Source organism: Mustelus asterias, chromosome 7 (assembly GCF_964213995.1).
Source record: "Mustelus asterias chromosome 7, sMusAst1.hap1.1, whole genome shotgun sequence".
Classification (NCBI taxonomy): domain Eukaryota; kingdom Metazoa; phylum Chordata; class Chondrichthyes; order Carcharhiniformes; family Triakidae; genus Mustelus; species Mustelus asterias.
Window position 1 is genome coordinate 39,743,049 of NC_135807.1, and position 13,070 is coordinate 39,756,118.

At 42.7% G+C, this 13,070-nt stretch overlaps 1 protein-coding gene across 2 annotated transcripts in view; it reads left to right on the top strand.

The window, feature by feature from the left end:
* The window catches only part of LOC144495656 (SWI/SNF complex subunit SMARCC1-like), a 153,813-nt gene that overhangs the window by 86,004 nt on the left and 54,739 nt on the right, over positions 1-13,070 (top strand). The gene's annotated exons all lie outside the window — the stretch shown is intronic.

Sequence of the window (13,070 nt, forward strand, 5' to 3'; positions counted from 1 at the left end):
ATATTAACTTCTTGTAAACCATTTTGGAATGGGGAGGTGACAGTTCTAATCCAGAATGGTATAACTGATTACCTTCTCGTTTTTTTCCTCTGTTCTTGAGTGTGCTGAATTATTTTTTTGTGCATTGGCAATCATCTCTGACTGAAGTCAGGTTGTGCCATGCAGACCAGGAATTGAACTTGGAATATTTTGGGTAGAGAACGTGGTTACATTCTACATGCACCAACTCAGCCAGCAACTGAACCTAAGAATTTTTCTAGATATGTTGAAAATGTTTAAAAAATAACCTAGCTATACATCATACATGCTTTGCTATTGTATGGGGGAGGCTGGTCTTTAGGATTTAAAACATTTTCTTCTGGCCATTCATTATACTGATGCACGCAACTCCAAACCACCTACAGCATCCTTTCAGAGGAGGCAAAGCCTTTGGTCATGGTATTCATGAGACAGGGGTAGCTTCCTGCCAGCTGGCGTTTGCTGTGATACTTTTCGTGTCCCTTCCATCACGCTTGGCCTGACCCGTCGAAAAGGCTCAACCATCTTCTCTCATCAAACTGCAACCGGGTAATTGGCTTTGATATGCTGGCATCTGCATGCAGCAAAGTGAGCTGTTGTAAGGTGCTGTTCCTGTTCTTAATTTTGGAAACATGATGTTTGTTTAAAAGCTTTTTTGCATGTATGGTTTTGAAACTGATGAGCTGCAGATAATTGTCCATGTTTAAGTGCACTCTAATGCTTTGGTTAACAATTGCCAGCAGTGTTTCCCAGCTTGTCATTAAAATATAGTACCTAAAATAAATATCTGGATGTGCAAATCTTGAAGGGTTTCCTCCACCACTGTTAGCTGATTTTTTTTTTAAGCCCCTTTTGTTGCAATGAAACATTTTCAGGATTTTATCAGAGCACTTCAAATGCTCTGGAGAGAAACATGGTAGCCATTTAGTGCACTGCCAGATGTCTCAGTGCATTGAATGGCCAGTTCTGTTTATGGTGATGGTGGAGGGCATGTTCCCTTTTTAGCATTTCATATCAAGTTTTGAGGTAAAATTGACTTTGTTGGAGATCCGACCCACTAAAATCATACGTTCAACAATGGCGAGACAGAGTACAGGAATGAGATAGAGACTCTGGCGAACTGGTGCGGCAACAGTAATCTCTCCCTCAATGTCAACAAAATAAAAGAGATTGTCATCGACTTCAGGAAGCGTAAAGGAGAACATGCCCCTGTCTACATCAATGGGGACGAAGTAGAAAGGGTTGAGAGCTTCAAGTTTTTAGGTGTCCAGATCACCATCACCCTGTTCTGGTCCGTCCGTGTGTGTCTCTCTCTTCCCCCCGACTCAAGAACAGCTTCTTCCCTGCTGCTGTCAGACTTTTGAATGGACTTGCCTTGCATGAAGTTGATCTTTCTCTCCACCCTAGTTATGACTGTAACACTACATTCTGCGCTCTCTCGTTTCCTTCGCTATGAACAGTATGCTTTGTATAGCGCGCAAGAAACAATACTTTTTATTATGTTAATACATGTGACAATAAATCAAATCAAATTTTCTGACCGTGGGCAAGTTTGTGCAACAACCCAAAACCTGTTGTTTTGTCTCCACTTCATACATCCCAGGAGAAATGGTGAATACCTAGGATTGAGTTCCCTCATCTCTTACAGGGAAAAAAGGTGGATTTGGTTCAAAGAATTTTCTGTCCCATATTGCTCCTAGCTGAAGAGTTCAACTACCCTGAGCAAGTGTGAGGGGGAAGAACTGAGGGAGATTAATATTAATAGAGAAATAGTGCTGGGAAAATTGATGGGATTGAAGGCGGATAAATCCCGAGGGCCTGATAATCTACACCCCAGAGTACTTAAGGAAGTGGCTCTAGAAATAGTGGATGCATTGGTGGTCGTCTTGCAGGATTCTATAGACTCTGGAACAGTCCCTGCAGATTGGAGGATAGCTAATGTCACTCTAATATTCAAAAAGTGAGTTAGAGAGAAAACAGGGAATTATAGATAAGTCTAACATCGGTCGCGGGAAAAATTCTCGAATCCATTATCAAGGGCTATATAGCAGAGCATTTGGAAAGCGGTGACAGGATCAGACAGAGTCAGCATGGATTTATGTAGGGGAAATCATGCTTGACAAATCTGTTGGAATTTTTTAAAGATGTAACTAGTAGAGTTGATCAGGGGGAGTAAGTCAATGTGGTATGTTTGGACTTTCAGAAAGCATTTGACAGAGTCCCGCATAAGAGATTATCGTGCAAGATTAAAGCGCATGGGATTGGGGGAAGTGTATTGAGATGGATAGAAAACGAGTTGGCAGAGAGTAGGAATTAATGAGTCCTTTTCAAATTTGCAGGCAGTAACTAGTGGGGTGCCACGGGGATCGGTGTTGGAACCCCAGCTATTCGCAATATATATTAATGATTTGGATGAGGGAACAAAATGTAACATCTCAAGGTTTGCTGCTGATACCAAGTTGGGTGGGAGGGTGAGCTGTGACGAGGATGCATAGGTCTTTCAGCATGAGCTGGACAGATTGAATGAGTGGGTAAATCAATGGCAGATGCAGTATAGTTTGGATAACTGAGGTTATTCACTTTGGAAGCAAAATCAAGAAGGCAGATTACTACCCGAATGGCTGTAAATTGGGAGAGGGGAGTGTGCAGCGGGGCCTGGGTATCCTTGCGCACGAGTCACTGAAGGTAAGCATGCAGGCGGTGAAGAAGGCAAATGGTATGTTGGTTTTCATTGCGAGAAGTTTTGAGTACAGGTGCAGGGATGTGTTGCAATTATACAGGGCCTTGGTGAGGCCACACCTAGAATATTGCAGTTTTGGTTTCCTTTTCTGAGGAAGAATGTTCTTGCTCTCAAGGGAGTGCAGCGAAGTTTTACTGGGCTGATTCCGGGGATGGTGGGACTGATGTATGAGGAGAGATTGACTAGGTTAGGATTGTTTTCGCTGGAGCTCAGATGAATGAGAGGGGGATCTCATAGAGACTTAGAAAATTCTAACAGGACAAGACAGGGTAGATGCAGGAAGGATGTTCCCGATGGTGGGGATGTCCAGAACCAGGGGTCACAGTCTGAGGGTACAGGGTAGACCATTTAGGACGGAGGTGAGGAGACATTTCTTCACCCAAAGTGTGGTGAGCCTGTGGAATTCATTTCCGTAGGAACTAGTTGATGCCAAAACATTGAATGTATCCAAGAGGCGGTTAGATATAGCACTTGGGGTGGATGGGATCAAAGGTTATGGGGAGAAATCAGGATTAGGCTTTTAAATTGGATGATCAGCCATGATTGTGATGAATGGTGGAGCAGGCTCTAAGGGCTGAATGGCCTTCTCCTGCTCCTATCTTCTATGTTTCTATGTTCAAAGATTACCAGCAAACATAGTTGTTTTGTTCAACAAAACGCTGCATGAAATTCTGCCAAGGGTACTGCCACACTGTTCAACAAAATGGGCCATTACAGTTATGCCCAACCCTGAAACACACAACACTGAACAATAAAAGTTGGAAGACTTTTTTAATTTTCTGCTCGATCTCTCGTCGTATGGAGCTAAGTACTATGCTTTACAACTACCGCAATCAAGACCTGGCATCTCACTTAATATTTTTCATGAAACTTCACGAAATTTAGATTGGCATTAAAGTACATCACTGAGGTTGCGCACTGTTCGAGGATTGCATCTTTTGGATGAGGCCTTAAACTGGGGCCACCTCCTTCCTTCTGTGGGTGTAAATGATTTCACAGCACTATTTCAAACAAAAGACATGATCTGTTGTGTGTCCTAGAGAAAACTTACCCTAAAGCCAGCAGCAGTGCACTGTATTCAGCAAGGCTTCCGTAACTACTTTTAGGAACATTACCTCCAAGTTGTTGTTCCTTCATTACCATTGAGTCAAAATCCTAAAATTCCTTGTTCCGGTCTTACTTAGGGCAGGGTGCTACATTACACCTGTAGCTATTAATGCAGCTTCATGCTCTCATCTGGACCTGGAAAATTTTCTTGGGTTTTTTTATCTTCTTTTATAGCTCCCAAGCATCTATCTGCCACTGTCTAGAATATACTTAATGACGGAGCATCCCAGCTGTTTGGGATAGCAAATGTCAAAGATTGACAAGTGTCTGTGAAAATCTCCTTATCTACTTCCTATATCTCTAACCTCTTAATCTGAGAAAGGGTCCCTTTCGCTAACCACACCCTATATATATATATAAAAAAAAGAAACCCTCAAACCCCCTACCTACCCATCAACACTCGTGTCAAGGAACTCCAGATAACCCTCCCCCAGCAACCCACCTACTACCACCACCACCCCCCCCCCCCCCCCCCCCCCCCCCCCCCCGCCTTTGTCCCATAACCTCCACCTCCCCTTGGGGCCAGTCTGTCGATTGTTCTTCTAACAAAGAAAATTACAGCACAGGAACAGGCCTTTCGGCCCTCCAAGCCTGCACTGACCATGCAGCCTGACTACTAAAACCCCGTCCCCCTTCTGGGAACCATATCCCTACATTCCCATCCTACTCATGTAGTTGTCATAACATCCCTTAAAAGTCAGTATCAACTGCTAGGAGAAGGAAACGGGAAGCAAACTGGCTTGCGGATGGTGACAAAGAATGACCGAGACAAGGACATTGCAAAGGACTCTGCAACCAGTAAAATACTTTTGATGTGTAATCTGCATTGTATTGTGGGAGGCAGCTGATTTATACATAGCACAGGTCCCACAGAGGACATTTTGATTATCTGTTTTGGTGATGCTGGTTGAGTGATTTGGCCATAACATTGGGTAAACTAGCCTACACTGGTTTGAGCAGTTTACTAGGATCTTTTACGTTCCACATTGGAGGGCCTCATTCCCTCAAGAGACATGAAACTGTTCTTTTAAAAAAGGACTTCAAACTCTACTAGCTCCTTATGCCCCAAACTGACTATGATCCTTCTTAGCCTCAATATCTTCTTTCATGGTGCCACTTGATGGGAACTCGGCAATCACCCCAGAATCGGACACCCCTGCACTAATTTAATATCTATTTCTCCTTTGAGGGATGTCATAGTAAAAGTGCCGGCAGAGACTATTCCAGTAGCCTAGAATATATATGCTACTTGGAGACACTTAATGGATGGTGAAATGAAGGGAACAGGGAAAGGAGAAATAGATACTAACTGAGCGCAGGGATGTATGACTTTGGGGTGATTGCTGAGTTCCCATCAAGTGGTACCATAAAAGAAGATATTGAGGCTAAAAAGGATCATAGTCAGTTTGGGGCGTAAGGAGCTAGTAGAGTTTGAAGTCTTTTTATTCATTTGTGGGACATGGGCATCGCTGGCTGGCCAGCATTTATTGCTATCCCTAGTTGCCTGAGAGCAGTTGAGAGTCAACCATTTTGCTGTGGTTCTGGAGTCACATGTGGGCCAGACCAGGTAAGGACGGCAGATTTCCTTCCCTGAAGGACATTCGTGAACCAGATGGGTTTTTCCAAAACTTTACAATGGTTTCATGGTCATCAGTAGATTCTTAATTCCAGATATTTTTTATTGAATTCAAATTCCACCATCTGCCACGGCTGGATTCGAACCTGGGTCCCCAGGACATCAGCCGAGTTTCTGGATTAATAGTCGAGTGATACCATTGCCTACTGGTGATGAGATGAGTGTAGGTATTAGAACTAAGATGTGTAGGGACTAACCCAAGTACAGTAGACATTTTCCAAGTGTAATATCCCACAAACTGAAGTAAAAGAATCAATTAACAGTGAGGATAGCAGCTTACCTTGGAAAGATGCAGAAAGAGGCCATTTACCCATTGTGTCTGCATCAGCCAAAATAGAGAAAAATAAACTAGTCACTTATTTTAATCTGATTTTCCAGCACTTGGTCTGTAGCATTGCAGGTTACTTCAGATCCAGGTACCTTTTAAGTGAGTTGAGCATTTTAGTTGCAAACACCAACGGAGGCAGTGAACTGGGTGAAAAAGCTTTCCTCCTGTTCCCTCTAATCCTTCCACCAATCACCTTAAATCTGTGCCCACTGGTAATTGACCCCTCAGTTAGGGTAAACCATTCTTTCTTGCCTACCCTGATTGGGCCCCTCATAATTTAGTACTTCTTGATTAGGTCACCCCTTAGCTTCCTTTGTTCTTGGGAAAAGAATCGTAACCTATCCAATCTCTCTTCGCGGCTGCAATTCTCAAGCCCTAGCAAAAAAAAGTTTATTTATTAGTCACGAGTAAGGCTTACATAAACACTGCAATTAAATTTACTGTGAAATTCCCTTAGTTGCCACAGTATGGTGCCTGTTCGGGTCAATGCACCAAACCAGCACGTCTTTCAGAATGTGGGAGGAACCGGAGCACCCGGAGGAAAACCACGCAGACACGGGGAGAACATGCAAACTCCACACGGACAGTGGCCGGGAATCTAATCCGGGTCTGGCGCTGTGAAGCAGCAGTGCTAACCACTGTGCTACCGTGTCGCCCCTTTCTTGTACAACTTTCTTGTAAATCTTCTCTCCACTCCCGGGAGAGTAATTATGTCCTTGCTATAATGTGGTGACCAGAACTGTACACCACTCCAGTTGTTGCCTAACTAGCATTTTATACAATTCCAATGTTACACCCCTGCTTTTTGTATTCAATACCTCACTCAATAAAGACAAGCATTCCATTTACTTCTTGACTACCTTAACCACCTGTCCTGCCATCTTCAAGGACCTCCAAGATCTCTTGCTTCTTCAACCCCTCTTAGTATCTTTCCGTTTTATTGAGTATTTCCTTGCTTTGTATGCCCTCACCATTTTTTTTGCAGATTGAATACGATTTGCCACTTGTCTCCCACTTAACCAAACCATGGATGTTATTCTGGAGTTGACAACTATGCTTTTCAGCATCAACTACACAGCCAATTTTTGGGTAATTTGCAGATGACACAATCATGCCTCCCAGATTTTAGTCTAAGTCATTAAATATATACAACAAACAACAAAGGCCCCAACACTGAACCCTATGGAACACCACAATAAAAAAACTTTCCATTCGCAAACCTATCCATTGACCATTACCTGCTACTTCCTGTCATTGAGCTGTATCCCATGAGATCTCATTTTTCTGACCAGTCTGCCATGTGGGACCCTGTGAAGTGTCATACTGAAATCCATGTAGCGATGTGTATGTGCTACCCTCCCCAATTGTCCTCATTACTTCCTCAAAAGAATTCTATCTTTGCCTAACAAAAGTGTGCCGAGTGTCCCTGATCAATTCATGCCTTTCTAAGCGACCGTTTAACCTGCCTCAGAATTGTTCCAACAGTTTGCCCTCCAATGAAGTCAGATTAACCAGTTTATAGTTTTCTGGCCTAACCCTCGCACCCTTTTTAAATAATGGCACAAACTTTTTGTCTCACAATCACTGAATTGTTGCAACACAGAAGGTGGTTATTTGGCCCATTGTGTCTACAATAGCTCTTTGAATGAACCACTAATTTAGTGCCAGTTCTGCATTCTGATATCCTGCTTTCCCTTGGTGCTGTATTGTAATGTTGGTCTAGGTTGTGTTTGAATCCTTATCTGGTATTCAGATGGAGGGAAGAACAAGTGTGTAACATCTTGGGCATTGCAATCTTGCCAATCTCCATTTTTAAAAGTTTCCATGAAAATATCCAATTCGTTTTTACTGTTTGCTGATGTGAACTAACTGCCAAGGCTAATCTTTGCAGGAGACAAAGTCACACAGATTAAGGTGTCTTTGGCTCGATCATACTTCATCGACCTCTCTTCCATCATAAGATCAGAAGTGGGGATGTTTGCTCAGCACCATGTGTGATTCCTCCGATGCAGATAGTTCATGTCCAAATGCAGCAAGACCTGGACTATATCCAGACTTGAGCTGACAAGTGGCAATTAACATTTGGCAGGCAATTAACTTCTCCAACAAGAGAACCTAACCGTCGCCCCTTGACATGCAATGGTATGACCATTGCTGAATCCCCTGTGATGAACATCCAGAAACTGAACTGTACTGGCCATATAAATATTGTGACCACGAGCAGATTGGAGGCTAGGAATCTTGTAATGAACAACTCACCTCCTGGCTCCTTAAAGCCTGTGCATTATCAACAAGGCGCAAGTCAGGAGTGTGTTGGAATACTCTGCACTTACCTAAGTGAGTGCAGTTCCAACAATGCTTGACACCATCCAGGACACAACAACCTGTCTGATTGGTATGCCTTCCACAAAAACTCACTCTCTCCACCACTGACTAACAGTGGCAGCAGTGTGTACCATCTGCCAGATGCACTGCAGGAACTCGCCAACATTGGGCAGCACTGTCCAAATCCATAACTGCTAATGCTTATAACAAAGACATCAAACACATGGGGATACTTGAGCCCTCCAAGCCGCTCCGTGACTTGGAAATATATTGCTGTTCCTTCACTTTCGCTGGATCAAAATCTTGAAATTCCCTCCCAAACAGTACCCTCTTGAGGGCAATTGGGGTGGTCCAGCAGCGCTGTTCACATTCCGTAAATGAGTTTTTTAAAAAATAAACAAAATGCTGGGAATTTGGCTGCATCTATATAATGATGTCGATGGTAGCCATGATGTGTAACGATCCAGAAACTTTTGTGGTATTTTTTTCCCGATGCCAGTTCACAGGTTCTCCGATCTAGTGAATTCAGTTTCACTGTGCATTGATGGGTTTTATACTAGCAGTTTTTTAGCTTGTCTGTTGTCCAAGTAAGTGAAGACATTTTCTGATCTGAACTGAACCAGCTATGTTGGGCTGCACAGGTGAGCAGCATTGACCCATGGGACTGGCATATCGAACTAGAGTTTCTGTTTTTGGCACAGTCAGCATGTTGGTCACAAATTGTACTGTTGTTCCACAGTGCAATTATTATGTTTTAAATTTCTGCCAAAAATTATTTGCACAATGACAAATGCAAGATCTTCCATGTGCCAGTGCAATTGGAAGTATAATAAAACATGCTTTTTTTTGTATGAGTGCGCTAACTGGTGTGATTTCATCCATGCAGCTGAAAATGTACTTGCCACAAAAAATAATTCTCAGGTGAGTATACTCATTTTAAAACTGAAATCAAACCATACTATACTGTTCACTCTTTTTGAATAGTATTTTTCACAAACACTGAACATCTTAGTGATTTGGATTCAAATAAGTACCTCTGCACTATACTATAGCAGTGTAGTGATTGTTGTAATGTGTAAAACATAGCAGCTAATTTGCACAAAGCAAACTCTCAAACAACAGCGTGATAATGACCAGATAATCAATCTTTTTCGTGACGTTGCTTAAGGGATAAATGTTGGCAGAGACCCAGAGGATAACTCCTATTCTTCAAAATAGTGTCATGAAATCTTTTGTGCCTTTTTTCAAGTAAACAATAGCTATGGAGAATGTTCGCTCCGTAGGGCAATGTCTTGGCCAATCTGAGTTGACCTGATTGGTTTGAATTTGAACCAACCTGATCAATTAACTGTTTCATACTTCATTTTCCATGGGGCTGCCTCCACCATTCAGAGTCCCCTTGCAACCAATCAACACTTTCTTCTCGTGCAATACAAATGGCTCCCTGTTACTGTTTGAACATTCTTGGGAGCTGTCCTGTTGAGTGCAAGATGGGAAGCTTTGATAGCATGTTTCCTTTTCAGCAGTGCGGTACTTGATCAATACTCCTCTGGTGTCAGCATAGATTGTTGTGGAGTGGAACTTGAACCAGTACCTGAGACTTGACAGGAGGGGAATAACCACGAGAGCCAGGGCTGAGTCAGTTTCACAGTAAATGAATTACTATCAGTATTTAAAATGGAACAGACTAATACCATGTGCCTTAAAAAGAAGAAAAATTAATTGCAAGAACCACCTCAAATGTTTGCAGTAGGTGGAAGCTTGCTTTGCTTGTTATTTCAATCTGGGTATGTAGGTGCTTATGTATCAGTTTTTGGGGGTGCTTAACTTCAAAATCTGAGTCTGAACTTTTTTTGTTTTGAGATTTAACCATTCACCCAATAGGATACAATTTAGTCATGTAACTCAGAAACGTTTATTAAACAACAAAAAAGTAATACTGAATAAACCTAGACAGCGATTCCACTGGCTCAAGATTGTTCCTGATTCACAGCCGAGGGCACAAGGTAGCATGTAGTCTTCATTCACGCATGCATGCCCCCAAAGCAGTCTCTTGTCTTTAGTTTCCAATTCATCGCACCTGCCAGCTGAAAGCCAGTGCTTTTTAACTCTTTCCTTGATGCACCTCATGCATGCTCAGTTGTCTTTTAAACCCTGGCCTGGCCAGCGTATGATTGGTTTAGGTGGTATGTAATTGGTTTTTAAGAGTGGTGGTCATCTATGGATGTCATTACTTATTGTCTCCTGACTGGTCCTTTAATATTTTGGTCCTCATGATGGCTTTCCTGTTATTTCATTAAATTTCATGGCTTTCTACTGAGATAGTGAGACGCCTGAAGATCTTTTCTTTGTCCACTTATTTGAGGTGAGAGAGTGTGCTATGTCGAGCTCTAACTCGTAACTTATAAGAGAATAACTGCTTCTCTGGTAAGTTACTACAAGCTAAACTAATTTAGGATATGGAGCTGATTATTTGAAATTTCACTGCTGTTCTCACTCCCCTCAGTCATAGCTATCGAGTACTACTGATGAGCTTTAATTGCCAGGGACTATGGTCCCAGACTTGAACTGCTCAACCTTTACAGCTTTGCAGCATTTGGTCTGTAATTAAGCCATGGAGGTGTGGCTTGCACTGGCATGAGGCTATGAGGTGTGCCTTATTTGTCAACTAAACATTTAGTCACATGGTGTGTTAGTATCCTGCATTGTTGGCAATTAAGCAAAACGTAACAGCTTGACTGATATATTTCCATTACTTGATCATTACACATAAGCTAATTGTAAATTATTATTAAACCTAGATTTATCTGCATCTCATTTCAGTTGAGATGTTTTTCAAATCAGCATTTAAGATTGATGCAATTTATATTTAGACTTCTCGAATCTTCTGATTTATGTGGGATTAGGTTGGTAACGAGGAAACTGCTAGGCTGTCAGTGGTTAAATCGAAGTCCTCCATTTATATGCTGTTTTCCTTTAGGGGATTTGCCCACCAGTGAGGAGACAGCAGGATAAGAAACTATTCGCAAATCTCCAAGTGTAAATTCTAAAAGGACTAATCAACACCACAGTAATATACGTGCACATAAAACACCCCATTAGGTTAATTATAACGATCATCAAGTCAGAGCTTTGATCTGTGCAGTTAGCAAAGTGGCTACAATTGGCTCCCCTATTAGTGGGCTCAGGCGGGGACAGTCAAGTCGACTTCTCATTCCCAGTTGTCCCTTGAGCCTTATTGAATGTTTGCACTTCTGGATCTAGACTGTGATGATTAGCATGGTATAGTAGCACGCAGTTGCTTATCATCTCCATTCATGCAGTTACCAATATGACTTCAGCTAGAGCTGATTGGGATGGTTAATTGTATGACAACTATTCCACTCTGGTCTTTGGTGGGTAAATGAGGATGGCTCTTGGGTGCTCTCCGCCAATAAGTTGGGGAACACAAGATATAGAAGCAGGAGTAGGCCATCAGACCTTTCAACGCTGCCCCGGCATTCAATACGATCATGGTTGATCTGTGGCGGCCTCAACTCCTTTTCTATGCCATTTCCCCATAGCCCTCTATTCCCCAATATATCAAATATTTATCCGCCTCCACCATGCTTTGGGGCAGAGAATTCCAGAGATTCACCACCCTCTGTGGGAAGAAATTTCCACGCACCTAAGTTTTAAGTGACCGGTCCTTTATCTTGAAGCTATGTCCCCTTGTTCGAGACTCTCCCACTAGTGAAAAGGTCTCCCCATCTACCCTGTCAAGCCCCCTCAGGATCAGGATCTTGTCTGGCAGTCTCTCTCGATATGAGAGTCCTCTCATCCCAGGAGTTAGCCTACCTACAGTGTTACGATATCCTTTTTTTAGGTAATGGACCAAAGGTAAGTTTTTTGCGCAGAGAATGGTGGGTGCCTAAAATGCCCTGCCAGAAGAGGTGGTGGAAGTCAGCACATCAGCAACATGCAAGAGGCATCTGGATGGGTACATGAATAGGGAGGGAATAGAGGGATATGGACTGAGTAAGGGCAGAAGGTTTCTTTTTAGTTTAGTTAAGGCATGATTCACACAGGCTTGGAGGGCCGAAGGGCCTATTCCTGTGCTGTACTTTGTTTTGTTCTTTAAATATGCAGTAATCCAGATGAAGTCTCACCAGCACCCTGTACAATTGCAACAAAACCTCCCTATTTTTAAACTCCTTTGGCAATGAAGGCTAAAATGCTGTTTGCCGCCTTAACTACTTGATGGTCCTGCCTGATTAGTCTTTTGTGATTAATGCACCTTGATCCCTTTGTACTTGACTCATCTGCAGTCTCTCTCCATTTAGATAATCTGCCTTTTGATTCCTCCTACCAAAGTGCATGATCTCACATTAAACTCCATTTGCCAGGTTTTTGCCCAGTCACCCAATCAATCTATATCCCATTGCAGAATTGCGATATACTCATCACACCATGCCCTTCCAGCTATCTTCATATTATCAGCAAATTTGGAAACCTTACATTCTGTTCCTTCCACGAGGCCATTAATGTGAATAGTGAAAAATTGCGGTCCAAGAACTGATCCCTGCGGTACTCTTTGCATCTTTCCACTCTGTAAAGGACCCATTTATTTCAATTCTGTTTTTCTGTGGCAGCTAGTTTTCAATCCGTGCCAGCACACTCCCTCCAATTCCATAGGCTTTTTTTACTTTGTGCACCAACCTCTTATGCGACACCTTGTCAAATGCCTTTTGGAAATATAAATAGTTTTTTTTCCAGTAGGAGTTTCAAAAGGAATCTCCCATACACTGTGCAGTGGCGTAAATCCTGTTGAAAATCAGGGGGCGGGGCCTATTCCTGCTGGAGAGACCGGCAGCATAGCGCTGAGTGGGCCATTGCGCATGCGCCAATCTGTCAGCGCTGAGATCGGCACATGCGCA